The sequence below is a fragment of the Chrysemys picta genome, chromosome 12 (assembly GCF_011386835.1).
Source record: "Chrysemys picta bellii isolate R12L10 chromosome 12, ASM1138683v2, whole genome shotgun sequence".
Lineage (NCBI taxonomy): Eukaryota > Metazoa > Chordata > Testudines > Emydidae > Chrysemys > Chrysemys picta.
This window is the reverse complement of record NC_088802.1, coordinates 24,818,073-24,833,715: the sequence shown is the minus strand read 5'-3', so window position 1 is coordinate 24,833,715 and position 15,643 is coordinate 24,818,073. Positions and strand designations below refer to the sequence as shown.

The 15,643-nt window shown below is 53.9% G+C and overlaps 1 non-coding gene and 1 pseudogene across 1 annotated transcript; one reads left to right on the top strand and one right to left on the bottom strand.

Annotated features, from left to right (window-relative positions):
* LOC135974560 (olfactory receptor 6N1-like) overlaps positions 1-12,328 on the bottom strand; it is a 157,651-nt pseudogene extending 145,323 nt beyond the window's left edge.
* Positions 8,755-8,826, top strand: TRNAE-CUC (transfer RNA glutamic acid (anticodon CUC)). The gene has a single exon. It is a non-coding gene; the product is annotated as a tRNA-Glu (tRNA).
* Positions 12,329-15,643: the final 3,315 nt, after the last annotated feature.

Below are 15,643 nucleotides of genomic sequence, written 5' to 3'. Positions count from 1 at the left end.
ATGGCGCCATCTCCCACTGCTGCCAGCGGGGCTGAGGCCTGCACGAGGGCCGCCCCGTCCCCACGCTCTGTCTGCATGTGGCAGGCAGGCTGCCCTCCTGACGCTGGCTGCCACCTCCCGCTGGGCTCCAGGAGGCTGAAGCCGAGCCCACAGGCAGACTGGCTGAGGCCATGGTTCAGGGCCTGGACAGCGCATGGGGACTGTGAGGGGATGTGGGGGGAAGGCTGAGCGGGTTGCAGGGGGATGTGGGGGCAGGGATAGGGGGCAGGCTGAGGGGGACAGAGGGATATGGGCATGAAGGAGACAGAGTGTGCAGGGGGAACGCTGACAGGGGTAGTGGGTGTGGGGGGCAGGGAGAAGGCTGAGGGGGCCAGGGAGTGTGGGGGGCAGGGGGAAGGCTGAGGGGGGCATGGGGATGGGGCAGAGGGAAGGCTGAGGGGGTTGGAGGTGATCATGTGGGATATAAGAGCGGCTGAGGGAGGTGCAGGGGCATGTGGGGGCAGGGGCAGAAGAATGTGGGGGAAGGTTAAGGGGGCCAGGGTGTGGGGAGCCGAGGGAGGCTGAGGGGGGTACAGGGGGATGGGGACAGGAAGGAGGCTAAGGGAGGCAGGAGGGAGGCTCAGGGAGATGTGGGGGCTAGGGTTTGTGCGCAGAGGACAGTGCTGGGGCTGGCAGATGGGGGGATCACGGCAACTCTCCCAGCCAGGGAGGTGGGGTGGCCTTCCTCTCCCAGCAGCCAGGGCTGGGCTGTGCTGCAACGTTCCCAACTCTCAGGCAGGGCTGGCTCTAACTTTTTTGCCGCCCCAAACAAAAATAAAGAGTGCCGCCCTCCATAGCGCCGCCATAACACACGCCCTCAGCACCACGACGCCACCCCACCCCACCTCCGCGGAGCGCTGCGTAGCCGAACACCCCGCCCCCCGCAAAGCGCCGCCGAACACAACCCCCTCCCACGGAGCGCCGCCGAACACCCCCCCACCGCAGAGCGCTGCTGAACACACCCCACCCCCGCGGAGCGCTACACCACCGAACCCCCCAGCCCCCCGCGGAGCGCCGCGCATCCAAACACCCCCCCGCAGAGCGCCGCCAAACACCGCCCCCCCACGGAGCGCTGCCAAACACACCCCACCCCCGTGGAGCGCCACACCGCCAAACCCCTCAGCCCCCCGAGGAGCGCCACACATCCAAACACCCCCCTCCCGCAGAGTGCCGCCAAACACCCACCCCCCGCGGAGCGCCGCCGACCCCCCCAACCCCCCGCGGAGCGCCGCGGAGCTGAACACCCACCCCGTGGAGCGCCGCCAAATGCCGTGCCGTCGAACCCCCCGACCGAGCGCCACCAAACACCGCCCCCGCAGAGCGCCGCGCCGTGCTGCTGAACCCTCCCACCACCACACATATCTCCCGCCAAGCGCTGCGCCGCCAAACACCTCACCACCGAGCCGCGCTGCCAAACAGCACCCCCGCCCCCACGGAGCGCCCCGCCGTGCCGCCACCCCCCCCCCCCGCCCGGAGCACTGCTGCCGAATCCCACCCCCCCAGTACCCCCTACACGCCCAGCCGACAAAACAAAAACAACCCACCCCACCCCCAGCGACCAAACTCCCCTTCCCCCCAAAAAACCTCACCACCCCAAGATTGGCCGCCCCTTACCAGGTGCCGCCCCAAGCATGTGCTTGGTCGGCTGGTGCCTGGAGCCGGCCCTGCTTTCAGGGCCTGAGTGCGAGTCCCGGGCTTTGGGCACCAACAGGAGGAGCTGCCGTGATAGTGGGAGAAGTTCCTTTGACGCCATGATGTTCAGGGCTGGGCCTGCGGGCAGAGCTCTGTGCGAGAGCCCCAAGGCTGAGGGCACAGACCTGCCCTGCTCTCCCCGCGTGTCTGACCCCATAGCAGAGAGGGTGCCAGGGCAGGGCACGGGGGACCTCAGCAGAGGAGAGGGCAGCGGGAGGCAGAGGAGTGTTGCTGCTGGGTGCAGACAGTACCAGGCAGTGGCTGGCAGTTCCCCTGCCTTACGGGGAGGAGAGGGGAAGTGGAGTCTCCATCGGAGCAGCCAGCAGGAGCCGGGCATTACAGGCTGACTTTTCTACGTGGAATGATCGCACCCATTGGCCGGGGAGTCAAAAGCCGGATGTAAAAACATGCTCTGATTTGTTTTCTTTTTAGAAGAAGGAACCCACCAGCCTCACTGTTCCTTCTCCCCCCTCTGGTGAATACTGGGTCAGCCGCACGGACAAGCCAGTCTGGTGCCTTGCTTCAGGGCTCAGTTTCTTCTTCAGCTGAGGAGAAAGGAACCATGGAACAGCAATGTAACATCACAGTCCCCTTCCCCACCTGTCCTGTGGGGTCTTCTGGCCTTTAGAGCTACTGGTCAGGGCCTCCCCCAGTCTGCGGGGGGGCCACAGGGCCTGCTGGCCTCCTCGCAGCCTCTGCTGAGGCTACAGGAGAGAGGCCTCTTCAGTTTGCAGAAAGAAAGAAATCTCTGGGGTGAGCACACAGCAGATGTCTGTTTTCCCAGGGCCAGATGCTGCCACCTTGTCACTGGAAGGGCCCGTGTGACCTCTGACCACAGATGAGGGAGGACGCCCAGCCTGGCTAGACAGATTCCTTCCTGGCATGGCTGGGGACAGAAGCCTGCAGCCAAAGCTCACACTGCAGGAAACAACCTGCAGAGGCCTTTCATCTCCCCAGGGTCAGACGTCACCACTAGGAGAATGTGAGCGCCGGAGCACTGGGGGAGCTGGGCTGAGATGGCATCCCAGGGCACAACCACCTGTGTCAAGTCCATTCTGATTCCACGCTCAGCAAAGATGCAGGGAGCTGTGCGGTCAGGAGAGGCGCTGGTCAGAATTTGCCAGTGGAACTGTTTTTCCATCAGAAATTGCCAGCTTGTCAAAATCCAAATGTTTCGTGGGAACACGTCGATTTGGACAAACCTTCAGACAGAAAGCAGGCAGGTTTCACACGGAAAGCTGCTTGGCTCCCTGCCAGCTAGCCCGCCTGCCCACCTGCTTGACAGGCTGATGGGGGGCCTGGGCTTCCAGGCTGCTGAGAGAAGCCCTGGCTCCCAAGATCCCAGGGTCCCCGAAACCCTCTCCTCGCAGGGGTAATGTTCTGGTTACTTAGGGTTACCATATTTCAACAAGCAAAAAAGAGGACGGGAGGAGCCCCGCCCTAGCCCCGCCCCTGCCCCTCCCACTTCCCACCCCCCCAGAACCCCCAACCCTCCCCCCGTTCCTTGTCCCCTGACTGCCCCCTCCTGGGACCCCTGCCCCTAACTGCCCCCCGGGACTCCACTCCCTATCTAAGCCTCCTTGCCTCTTGTCCCCTGACTGCGCCAACCCTTATCCACACCCCCACCCCCAGACAGACCCCTGGGACTCCCACGCCCCATCCAACCACTCCCCACCCCCTGACAGCCCCCCCCCAGAACTCCCAACCCATCTAAACCCCTCTGCTCCCTGTCCCCTGACTGCTCCGATCCCTCTCCACACTCCTGCCCCCTGACAGCCCCCCCAGAACTCCCAACCCATCTAAACCCCTCTGCTCCCTGTCCCCTGACTGCTCCGATCCCTCTCCCCACTCCTGCCCCCTGACAGCTCCCCCCCAGAACTCCCAGCCCCCTACCCCCCGCTCCTTGTCCCCTGACTGCCCCCTCCTGGGACCCCTGCTCCTAACTGCCCTCCAGAACCCCACCCCCTACCTAAGACTCCCTGTTCCTTGTCCCCTAACTGCCCCCTCCTAAGACCCCCCCCAACTGCCCCCCAGGACCCTACCCCCTACCTGTACCCTGACTGCCCAAAACTTTCTCCACTCCCCTCCAAAAGCCCCCCCCCCGTTTCTTGACTGCCCCCTCCAGAACCTCCCTGTCCCTTCTCCTGCCCCCCCTTACCCTGCTGCTCAGAACAGGGTGTTGGGCTCTGTGCCAGCCGGACACATGGCTGAGCTCCCCTGCACAACACAAAACCCGGTCCCTGGCCCTGCACAGGGCTGCCAGAGCGGGCTGCAGGAGGAGGAGCTGCCGGCCGGCTCAGAATGCAGGGAGGGGGGGGGTGGGAGGAGGAAGCTGCTCCGGAGTCCAGCCCGGGACTTTCCTGCAGCCCTCCCAGCCGCTCGCTCTGCCGGGGGAGGGGGAAATCCCGGACATTGTGAGTGCTTTACAAATTCCCCCCGGACGCTATTTTTAGCACACAAAAGGAGGACATGTCCGGGTAAATCCGGACGAATGGTAACCCTATGGTTACTGCACAGCTCTAGGAGGAGGGGAGGTATCCGATGCCCCACAAGCCACCAATCCTCCCTGCCAAGGTCCCAGTAACTACGATAGCCTGTGAGAACATCCTAACCTTTAGGTCACTTTCCCTGCCAGGTGAAAGGGTGCGAGCTGGACCCCTCCCTGCCACCAGAGTCCAGCACTGCCGAGAAAGCCAAGTGTGGATTAAACTAAGCCCCTGGTTAACCCTTTCCCAGAGGAATCCAGAAGCCACTGATAATTGCAGGCTACATGGTGACCTCTCTCTCAGGTCACTCCCCCATCCTGGAATAGGGGTCGGTGAGTCCTGGACGAACGCCGTTCAGCTGGGAACATGCTCCCCCTTCTCGTGCCGAGGACTACATGAGATGGGTGTAGTGGGCACTCCCGATAAAGGTGACAGTGTGACAGCTGCCTTTCAAATAGGCCCCAGGCATGGGGGGGCCACAGCACCCAATTCCTCTGCCCCCACAACTTTCTTCGCTGCTTTAACGTACAATCACAACCTGCTCCGCGGACACCTCTGAATCCTGAAAGCCCTAACACTCCAGGGGAGCAGGCCATGCCCTGCCCTGCCCTGGCTGCCCCGGGTGTTACCTCGGAGGGAATCGTTCCAGATTCCAATGGGTGGCAGGTCCAGGGAAGAGCCTTATCTGGGGGGAGGCTGTACCAGACCCGCCCGACCCAGGCAGGCTCCCAGGTACTCTCTGCTCGGGGCTGATAAGGCTCCTTAGCAGTTTCTCTCCAAACAAATTCCAGTTCAAGACACCTGAGAGCTCCACAGCAGGGCAGCATCCCCAGAGCGCAGCAGGGCGGGGGTTAGGGGGAGCAGTCGGTAGCAGCACCTGCCCCTCGTACGGCAGGAGCGAGAAGTGCCAGCCTCTCTGCACAGAGGAGCAGCGTTCAGCCTGAGCCAGACGTGCTGCGGTGATGGGTAAGAGCGGGCTTGGAGAGCCAGAGGGTCTGTGGGGCAGCGCTGGGCCCTTCTGCTCCGCACTAGGGCCGGGTGGGCGTGTTCAGTTGGGATTGGAACCCACCAGCACTTGTGGGTGTGAATGTGGGGCTGGAACCCAACCTGGGGCGCTCCCACCTTGCCCGGGGGCGACTTGGGGGAAGGGCAGAGAGACACCTGGGCTTGTTAGGCCCAAAAACTGAAAAACATGCTTATCTCGGCTTCTGCTTGTTATCCCAGTAAACATGCTTATCTCAGTTCTCACTGTCGTTTCCCATGCATGAAGCTGCACGTATACAGGATGTATAGAAGATATATGGAAAAGGGGAGGGGGTTGGACGGACCCTGGGAAAGAAATGTGAAGGACGGGAAGCTAAACAGATGTATCCTGATTACTACTAGAACTGAATTTAAACAATGCATAGGTTAGCAGAATTTAGACACGCTAAGTTGTTTGTCTCTCTGTATAAAAGAAGCCCAGTTGTGCTTGTAAGGTGTGTTCCTCCCTCTGGCATGAGTCGAGGGGGACACCCGCTCAGCTGACTGATCAATAAAGAACTTGAAGCCGTCTTCTAGACTCCCATGCCTCCTTGGGGTAATTGGGCAGCTCCAGGGGGAAAACGAGCCCATTTGGCTAACAGGCTGAGACCCCAGCTCCAGGGAGACAGTCACGCCGGCCCAGCCGGGTTAAATTGCCCAGCTGTGTGACAGCCCCCCCATCCCCGAGGGTTCCCCCCCCCCCGGTATGTCACAGCAGGGTAATGTGTGTATTGAACGGCAGGGGTTGCCAGAGACTGGCTGGGAGAGGCCTTTGGGGATGGAGGAAGCAGCACTAAAGTACATGCCAACCTCCCTACAGAGGAGGGGCCGTGCCCCGCAGGTGTGGGGCAGGGAGCTGGGACACTGCGCGGTGGGTCCTTGTCTGGCCCAGGCCCTTCCTAGCCGGAGGCCGAGGCCGAGGCATTTCCTTCAGGTCACCTTCCGCTGCAGCTTGGCCATGGGCCCCCATAGCCACTAGTCCAGCCAGGGATCCGAAGTGGGGATTGTCACGGCTGGCTCCTCCCTGCCGCCAGCAGCTCTTCACTGCCAGGGAATTCCTGAAATCCTGTGTGCCCCTCCCCCACCCACCTCCTGGGGTTGTGAGTGCCCCCCCGGACAGCCCCCCCCGAGCTCTGAGTGCCCCTGGCCAGTCCCTCCCCTCGCCCCCCCCCACTTCCTGGGGCTCTGAGTGCCCTCAGCCTGTCTCCCTCCCACACCCCGGGGCTGAGTGACCTTGGCCAACCCCCGTCCCTTCAGGAGGAACTCCCAGTACCCACCCAGCCCCCACACCTCAAGGTTCCCCTCCCTGCGGCTCTGTGGCCATAGCCGCACCAGGGCCGGCTTTAGGCCAATTCAACCAATTCCCCTGAATCGGGCCCCGGGCCCAAGCCCTGGTACGGTGTACCGGCAAGAGCCGGTGCGCTGTACCAGGGTGGCCCGGCTTCCCCAGGGGGCAATTTAAAGGACCTAGGGTTCCCAGCAGGGGCCGGAGCCCCAGGCCCTTTAAATTGCTACCAGACCCCCACTGCTGGAGCCCTGGGGTAGGGCTGCGGGGCTCTGGGGGCTATTTAAAAAGTCCGGGGCTCCCGCTGCCTCTACCGCCCCGGCCCTTTAAATAGCCACTGGAGCCCCGCTGCTTCCCCAGGGCTCCCGCGGCTATTTAAAGGGCCGGGGCGGTAGAAGCAGGGGAGCCCTGGGCCCTTTAAATAGCCCCCACAGCCCTGGGATAGCGGGGGACTCGGGGGCTATTTAAAGGGCCGGGGCTCCAGCTGCCTCTGCTGCACCCCGTCCCCGCACCAGCCACGCACCCCCTGCCCTGCCCGCAGCCAGCCCCGTCTCCAGCCAGCCCTGCACCCCCTGTTCTGCCCGCACCAGCCTTACCCTCCTGCCCTGCCTGCAGCCAGCCCTGCACCCCCTGCTTACAGCCAGCCTCTGCCGCACCCCCTGCCCTGTCTCCAGGCAACCCCTGCCGCAACCCCCTGCGGCCCTGCCCAAAGCCAGCCAGCCCCACACACCCCTGTCTCCAGCCAGCCCCGCACCCCTTGCCCTGCCTGCAGCCAGACCCTACCTCCAGTGAGCCCCTGCCCTGCCTCCAGCCAGCCCCATGTCCACTGGTGCCCTGCAGTTCCCAGGGCAGTAACCCTGCACACCTGCTTCAATGAGGGGGGCAGGGAGCAGCTGGGACCCACACATGTGCACACCACTAGGGTGACCAGACAGCAAGTGTGAAAAATCGGGACAGGGGGTGGGGGATAATAGGATCCTATAAGAAAAAGACCCAAAAATCAGGACTGTCCCTATAAAATCAGGACATCTGGTCACCCTAGCACACCCCCAGGGAGTGGCGGGGACCCACATACGTGAAACGGAGCTCATTAATAACCGATCAACAGCATATATGATGCAATGTACATAATATATAATTTTATTATTTATATAGTTATGGAAAGTAAACAATACATGGAAGAAATGAAAGGCTTTTTTTTCCATTATTTTTTTTGTTAGTCATCCCTGCCGGGGCCCCACCAAAAATGTTCGAATTGGGCCCCGCCCTTCCTAAAGCCGGCCCTGAAGACAATTAACCTTTTGGGCCACTGAGCGTCATTATTCACTTGCTCAAGTGGTGTTGTGTCATTTAACTTTCCCCCCATCATCCTGTTGAGATGCCGTTTAATGTGAACGGACGGCTCCGTTCTGTGCTGTTTGTTAGTATCATGCCCTAGAAATACATGAACTCCTGGAGAGGGGGATTTAGTGTTTTTCCATCAGGGGGAGGGACTGTTTAACTGATCTAATGTGGGAAAGTCACCGCTTCCCGAGAGGGGGCAGACAAGACGGTTCACATTTTTGCAGGGCATCAGGTCCCCCTGGGGAGAAGCTCCTCAAAGTAAACTTGGCCGCAGAAATGTCAGAGAAGGGGGTGACTGTTTCCTTTAGGAGGTGGGTGAGGGAAACCTGCAGGTACTTGGGCCTCCAGCTTCTGGTGAAGGTATTTGTGGGGGAGGGCCTAGGACACCTGCTGAGGCCAAGGAGAGAAGAGCAGGGGTGTTCAGCCCTTTGGCTGCTTCCTGAGTGTATGGAATTGACAAATTAGGGGCAGGGCTTTGTCACACAGAATCAAACTCCTGTCAGCTTCTGTGAGGTAGTATCGAAACCCCTCCCTTGCTTTTAGGACAGAATTACTGTCAGCCCCATGTGTCTTCCTGGAAGAGGCTCTAAGTAGGCAGAAGAAGAAGCTGAGAGGGCTGCACAAGGTGTAAATGAAAGCAGACGAGGCTTGCTCCTCTTGAGATTTGTTTGTGTTATTCTTGTGATGCTGGTGTAGGAGGCTGAAACTTAAGTGGAGTTTGTTTCAGTAGCCTTTGGTTGGGCTCAGGGCAGGCTGTGACCCTGAGGTTCCTTCATTTCCTCTTGTTGTCCTTTCTGGGCAACAGAGAATGGACCAGATTCACAACTTGGAGATAAGGTAGACTGCGTAAGCCTAGGACAGGTAACAAAAGCTTATAGTAAGACCTCCCTGGTGGTCCAGTGGTTAGGATTTGGCACTCTCACTGCTGTGGCCCGGGTTTGATTCCCGGTTAGGGAAGCAGACTTTTTCAACTTCCAATCGAAAGAAAATCAGGATTCTTCATGATCCTGGGAAGGTCTTTGGAGACCATTTCAAAATCAAACCTTCCAGGTGCCTCAGAGCAGATTGTGGAGGCCTCTTCCCACTGAGGACCTTTTATACAAATAGAGCTGTGCAAATCACTTATTCTTTTGCTTGCTAGCTAGCCTAACCAAAATTATAATAACAATAATAATAACAATCTAGGTTGACCCAAGGTGAATTTTTTTCAGTTTTCTTGTTAAAACAAAACTAAAACAAAAAGTTATTTTTGTCAATCAAAATATTTCAGTAAATAAAATATTCATGCAAAAATCTTTCACACAGCTCTATAGAAAAGTCTTCAAAATTAACCATCTGGAGAGACTCAGGATCATTGGCCTCTTCCATTCCTGAGGTCTAACTGCTGAGGGTGAACAATAGTGCATAGCCTTCCACCTGTAGAATACTGGCTACCATCTTGCTCAGGGGGCTACGCATGCAAGGCAATGTGGGTTAGTGTCATATATATTTCTTTTTTTCTGTCCAAATGTCTACAGAGAGGTGTTTGTTTCACATTGCATATAAAAACAAAATCAATTTTGTTGAAACCTGGGATCAAGGTGAAACATTGTGATTGTAAGTCAAGGACAACATCTCTATTTTTCTCATCATGTTCCAGAAAATGTTAAAAGCTGTGATGGTTCTTAGAACTTCCAGACATATTGACCAGAATTTTCAAAAGATCTCACTCCCACCACTAGCGCCAGATTTTCAGAAAAATTCAGCTCCCCGTTAGGCACCTAAATTTCTGGCCAGTTTTTCAGAAGGTCTCAACACACTCAGTGCTGAGCTATTTTGAAAAAAAAAAAGAAAAATAAAAAGGTACAGTTGGTGGATGCTGACTACTTGACTATCTAGCCCACATTGCAGGAGTTTGAGGTTCACCATTGTTTTCTCATAATGCTGTGTCTGTATTCTGCCTCAGTTCTGGGGTCTATCTTTTATTCTCATAATAAGTCAGCAGGGAGACTAAAACACCTCAGAACTCACAAGGCTCCAGAAAACCTGCAAATTTGGCTCAGGGTGAATGTGTATACAAATCATCTGTGCTGTAGAAAGGCTTGGGGCTCTAGGTGGAAACTCTTGGGCATAGGCATAGTTCGACTTCTATTTTAAGAGTGGTGGGGAAGGCCTGGCCGGACTGACTAGCTCTGGGCCCAGGGAAGGAGTTGCACCTCCACCCCCTGACTCACCTCAGCAGGCCACCCACCTATCTGGGGCTATGCGAGAGCTCTGTTGGGCCCAGATCTGCCCCGGGAGCTCTGACCAGCTGCGTGAGCAGTCAATGGGGACTGGGAGCTGAGAAGTAGCCACAACCCCTGGCAGGAGCAGCAGATGGGGAAATGCCATGGCTGCCCACTCCATGGCCCCACCAGCTTTTACAGTCCTTTCCTATGTCCTTCTTCCTCTCACTTACATCAGTTCACTTATGGGACTACTAATTTATTTATTGCACCTCATATTTCAAAGGAAAGTTCAGAATCATTTATGTTGGATATACTTTCTTCATTTCTTGCCAATTCTTTCTTTCATAGAGATGAGGAAATGTGTGTCTGAGCAATTTAGCTTACCACTCTCTCTTTCTAGGCTGAAACAGGCACAATTAAAACTTTCCCTATATGCAAATGTCTATGTGCAAATGTTTTCTAAAGTAAGGCAGAGATGGGAGTTAGCCATGGGGCAGATTAATAATCGGCTGGTTTTTATATTGGTGCTTGCTAATTGGCCATTTGGAATTTTAATCAATGATGACATTACACTCAAAAGGTAACCTCAAAATGTGGAGAAGAAATGGTATGTGGGCTAATAAGTGATGCATGTGAGTGTGAAAGAAGAACTCGATCATGTTTTATGGGTGTTTGCGATGTCATTGTAGCCATGTAGCTCCCAGGAAAGCTTGTGTCTCTCCCCAACAGAAGCTGGTCCAATAAAAGCTATTACTTCACCCACCTTAGCCTTTGGTAGACGCTCTACCAAAGCAACAGATAAAATGGAACAAAGACATTTAATTCCTAGTAGAAAAATGAACAGTGCCCCTTTGTCAGTTACAACCAATCTCCGACAAATCCATGACCTCTGTGGAGATGGCTGTTTTCCAAAAAAGCCACCTATTAGTTAGACAATACCGCTTCAGTATATGCATGGAATTAAATTTATGCTGTAGTATTGTTGGGCATCCCAGAAACGGAAAGATTCCTTGAGTTCTACACACAAGTGGCATGAAAGGGGCGGTTAGTCAGCTCTGCCCCTTCTTATAATCCTTACTTTTTCTTCATGTTCATAGAGAGAGCAGAAAACAACCATATAACAACACATTTTGGGAGAGGGGAGCTATATTTCTTTCAACTGAGAGTGATAATTGAAGAAATTTAATAGCTGTGCTCCCTGACCAGGAATAGAACCCTACAGAGCCAAAGCCTAACCACTAGGTAAGTAAGAGCAAGGACTCCGTTTTTTGGAGCTATGCTGGGCTTCCTAAGGTTTGCTGGCTACTTCAGGAGGCTGATCCAGTCTCCATTGCACTGAGGAGACAAGACCAGATAGTGGAGGATTCCCCTGTACTCAGGGTCACAAGCTGAGCTCAACCAAAGGCACTAAAAGAGCTCATATTATGCTCCAGATTCAGCAGTCAGGATCACAAGAGAAACACAAAGAAAACTCAAGAGGAACAATCCTCCTCTGCTTTCATTTATCCCAGTGCAACTCTTTCACCTCTTCTTCTGCCTAGCTAGATGCTCATCCAGGAAGAATACTCAGCTGGTAGGAATTCGCTTCTCTAACACTTCTGGGGCCACATTTCCTTTGAGGAGTTTTTTCCCTAGGGAGACCTGATTCTCTGTGAAAATGTGTGTCTTGCGGTGGGGTGGGTGGGAAGGCTTGTCTGCCCCCTCTCTGAGAGCTCTAAACCTTTCTCTGACTTTTGCCCACTAAATGAATCAAACAGCACCTCCCCCTGGTGGGAGAACACTAAATTACACCCTCCAGGATAGGGGTGAGCAAACTATGACCCAGTAGCCAATTGGAGGCAAAACCTGATATTCATAAGAGTTGAATAGTGCAGGGGTTTACATATAGCTAAATACCGATCATAAGACATCACTGCTAGGAGATAGCATTCTGTACATGCCAGAGAACCAAAGAAATACAGTTGCGTGAAGCAGCCACTGATTGAGATGGTTTTGTCCCCAGTCAGGAGACTGGCCAGCAACCTGGGCAGGATGGTTGAGGTGTAACAGGTCTCCAGGCAGGACAAGTTGCCCAGGAAGAAGTACATAGGGGTGTGAAGGTGCTGGTCAGCCACAATGAGCACCACGATGAGGGTGTTCCCAGCCACGGTTGCCATGTAGATCACTTGGAAGAGAAGAATTTGCAGGTCAGGGAGATCCCCGAATCCCAGGATGATGAATTCTATGATTGCCGTTTGGTTTAGTAGGAGCATTGCCAGCAGATCGAGGAAAGTGATTATTCCCCTCTATTTGGCACTGGTGAGGCCACATCTGGAGTATTGCATCCAGTTTGGGGCCCCTCACTACAGAAAGGATGTGGACAAATTGGAGAGAGTTAGTTCAGCAGAGGGCAATGAAAATAATTAAGGTGCTGGGGCACATGACTTCTGAGGAGAGGTTGAGGGAACTGAGCTTATTTAGTCTGCAGAAGAGAAGAGTGAGGGAGGATTTGATAGCAGCCTGTTAGCCTTCTTGGCAACAAGGGTACACTGTTGACTCATATCCAGCTTTTTGTCCAAGGCCAAAGAATCCCATAGCCTAGTCTCCAGAGATCACATCAGAGACTCAACTTTATTTTACATCAGGTAAACAAACCTTTCCCAGTCCTTTAGGTTAAAATTTGAATCATTATCTATTTCCATGGTCTCCACTGTCATAGAATTAAATCATTTCACCATCACTCCTCTCCTAGTTTTGCTTGGCTACACTTGCAGCTGTACAGCACTGTGAGGTAAACCTGTCTTCGTACAGCTGAGTAGGGAAAAGTGCTGCAGTCTGTCCACACTGACAGCTGCCAGCGCAGTGGCGTGGCCACACTTGTAACATTTGCAGCTGTGTTGGGAGCAGTGCATTATGGGCAGCTATCCCAGCATTCATGTGGCTGCAACATGCTTTTCAAAACGGGGGGGTGAGGTGGATTGTGACAGGGAGTGTGGGAGGAGAGAGAGTGCTTTTTGAAACATGTCAGCTCTCTATTTTGCAAGTTCCAAACTCCCGGCCCCCTGCTCATTCATTTACTTACCCAAAGCAAGCTGCAAACTGTTTGCTTTTCTCTGTGGTACGAGCTTTGAAACCGACACTTCCACATTCCTGCAGCCGGTCACAACAATGGAGAGGATTGGCCACTTGACAAGGTGATTAGTACAGCGCTGCAAGCGTTTACACTCACACCCGTGAGTCGTAGCTACTCCGCTGCAGCTGTTATTCCTCTCGGAGATGTGGAGTATCTGCAGCAGTGTACCCAGGGAGATACAGCGCTGCAAGTGCCCTGCCAGTGTGGACGGGGGATACCCCCATAGATGAAACAATGACAGATTTTTTTTTTATTACAGAGGTAGTGGGTTTCTGCATTAATGGATATTTTCTTTGTATGGTGAGATAATGAAATATCAGACTGAGATCTGAAAGGGGCCTATGGGTTTTAGGCACTTAAATGGTTTTGAAACATCAAAGATCTGGTTATGGGGCCATTAGATAAACAGAATTAGGTTATGGCATTTAATTAACAAGCCTACATCCTTCTGGGATTTGGTAATGTCCTTGAACTGCAGATCCTTCTCTTCCTGGTTTTCCTGGTGATCTACATCGTGATCATCTCCAGGAACATCCTCCTGTTGTGCTTGTTGTACCTGATCAGCACCTTCACACCCCCATGTATTTCTTCCTGGTGAACTTGTCCTGCTTGGAGACCTCCTACCCCTGCACCATCCTGCCTAGGATGCTGGGCAGTTTCCTGACTGGGAACAGAACCATCTCATTTAGTGGCTGCATCACACAATATTACTTTTTTGTTTTTCTGGCATCTACAGAATGCCATCTCCAACAGATGGCAGAAAGTGAGAGACACACTTAGGTCAGCATGCCAGGAAGTGCTTGGAATTAAGAAATATCAGCAGAAAGAGTGGATCACAGCAGAGACCTTGATTAAGATAGAAGATAGAAAGAAGAAGAAGGCAGTAGTTAATAACAGCAGGACTAGAGCAGCAAAGGCTAAAGCGCAAAAAGAGTATGCTGAAGCCCATAGAGCAGTGAAGAGGAATATTAGGAAGGATAAGAGAGATTATGTGGATGGACTGGCAGCAGAAGCAGAGCAGGCAGCATACAACGGTAATATGAAACAGCTGTATGACATCACCAAGCGACTGTCTGGAAAGTTCAGCAAACCAGAGCGTCCCGTCAAAGACAAGCAGGGAAAGTCTATAACAGAAATAGAACAACAGATGAATAGATGGGCGGAGCACTTTGAGGAACTCCTGAATAGACCAGCACCATTAAATCCACCAGACATTGACCCAGCCAACGAAGACCTTCCAATCAATTGTGATAGACCAACCAGAGATGAGATCAGAAAAGCCATCACTACGATGAAGAATAGGAAGGCGGCTGGACCTGACGATATTCCAGCAGAGGCCCTGAAAGTAGATCTGGATGTTTCAGTGGAAATGCTGTACCCCCTCTTTGAGAAGATATGGGAAGAAGAAGTGATTCCAGCAGACTGGAAAGAGGGATATCTTATTAAAATCCCCAAGAAAGGAGACCTCAGCAATTGTGCCAACTACAGAGGAATCACACTTCTGTCGGTGCCAGGGAAGGTCTTCAACCGAGTTCTCTTAGAGAGAATGAAGGATGCCGTCGACCCACAGCTACGAGATGAGCAAGCAGGTTTCCGGCAAAATAGATCATGCACGGACCAAATAGCAACGCTTCGCATCATAGTCGAGCAGTCTATGGAGTGGAACTCCTCATTGTACATCAACTTTGTTGACTATGAAAAAGCATTCGATAGCGTGGATCGAGAGACTCTCTGGAAGCTCCTTCGGCACTATGGCATCCCAGCAAAGGTGGTCAACCTGATTAAGAACTTATATGATGGCATACACTGTAGAGTGATCCATGGAGGGCAGCTTACAAACAGCTTCCAGGTGCGAACCGGAGTCAGACAAGGATGCTTGTTGTCACCATTTCTCTTTCTCCTTGTCATTGATTGGATTATGAAGACATCCACTTATGAGCGTAGGAACGGAATCCAGTGGACGTTGTGGACCCAGCTTGATGACCTGGATTTTGCCGATGACCTTGCACTCCTTTCGCATCGCAAACAGCAGATGCAAGAGGAGACCAACGTAGTGGCAGCCATATCATCACAGGTTGGCCTCAACATCCACAAGGACAAGACCAAGATCCTCAAGATTAACTCCATCAGTAATGACCCAGTCACACTGAATGGAATCCCTCTGGAAGAAGTGCAGTCCTTCACCTACCTAGGCAGTATCATCGACCAACAGGGTGGCACGGACGCAGACATCAAAGCAAGGATTGGTAAGGCAAGAGCAGCTTTCTTACAGCTCAAGAACATCTGGAGCTCTAGAGAGCTGTCTTTGGCAACAAAGATTAGACTGTTCAATTCCAACGTGAAATCAGTCTTATTGTATGGAGCTGAAACCTGGAGGATAATTAAAACAACCACCAGGAGGATCCAGACCTTCATAAATAGTTGCCTTAGAAGGATTCTCCAGATCCGCTGGCCA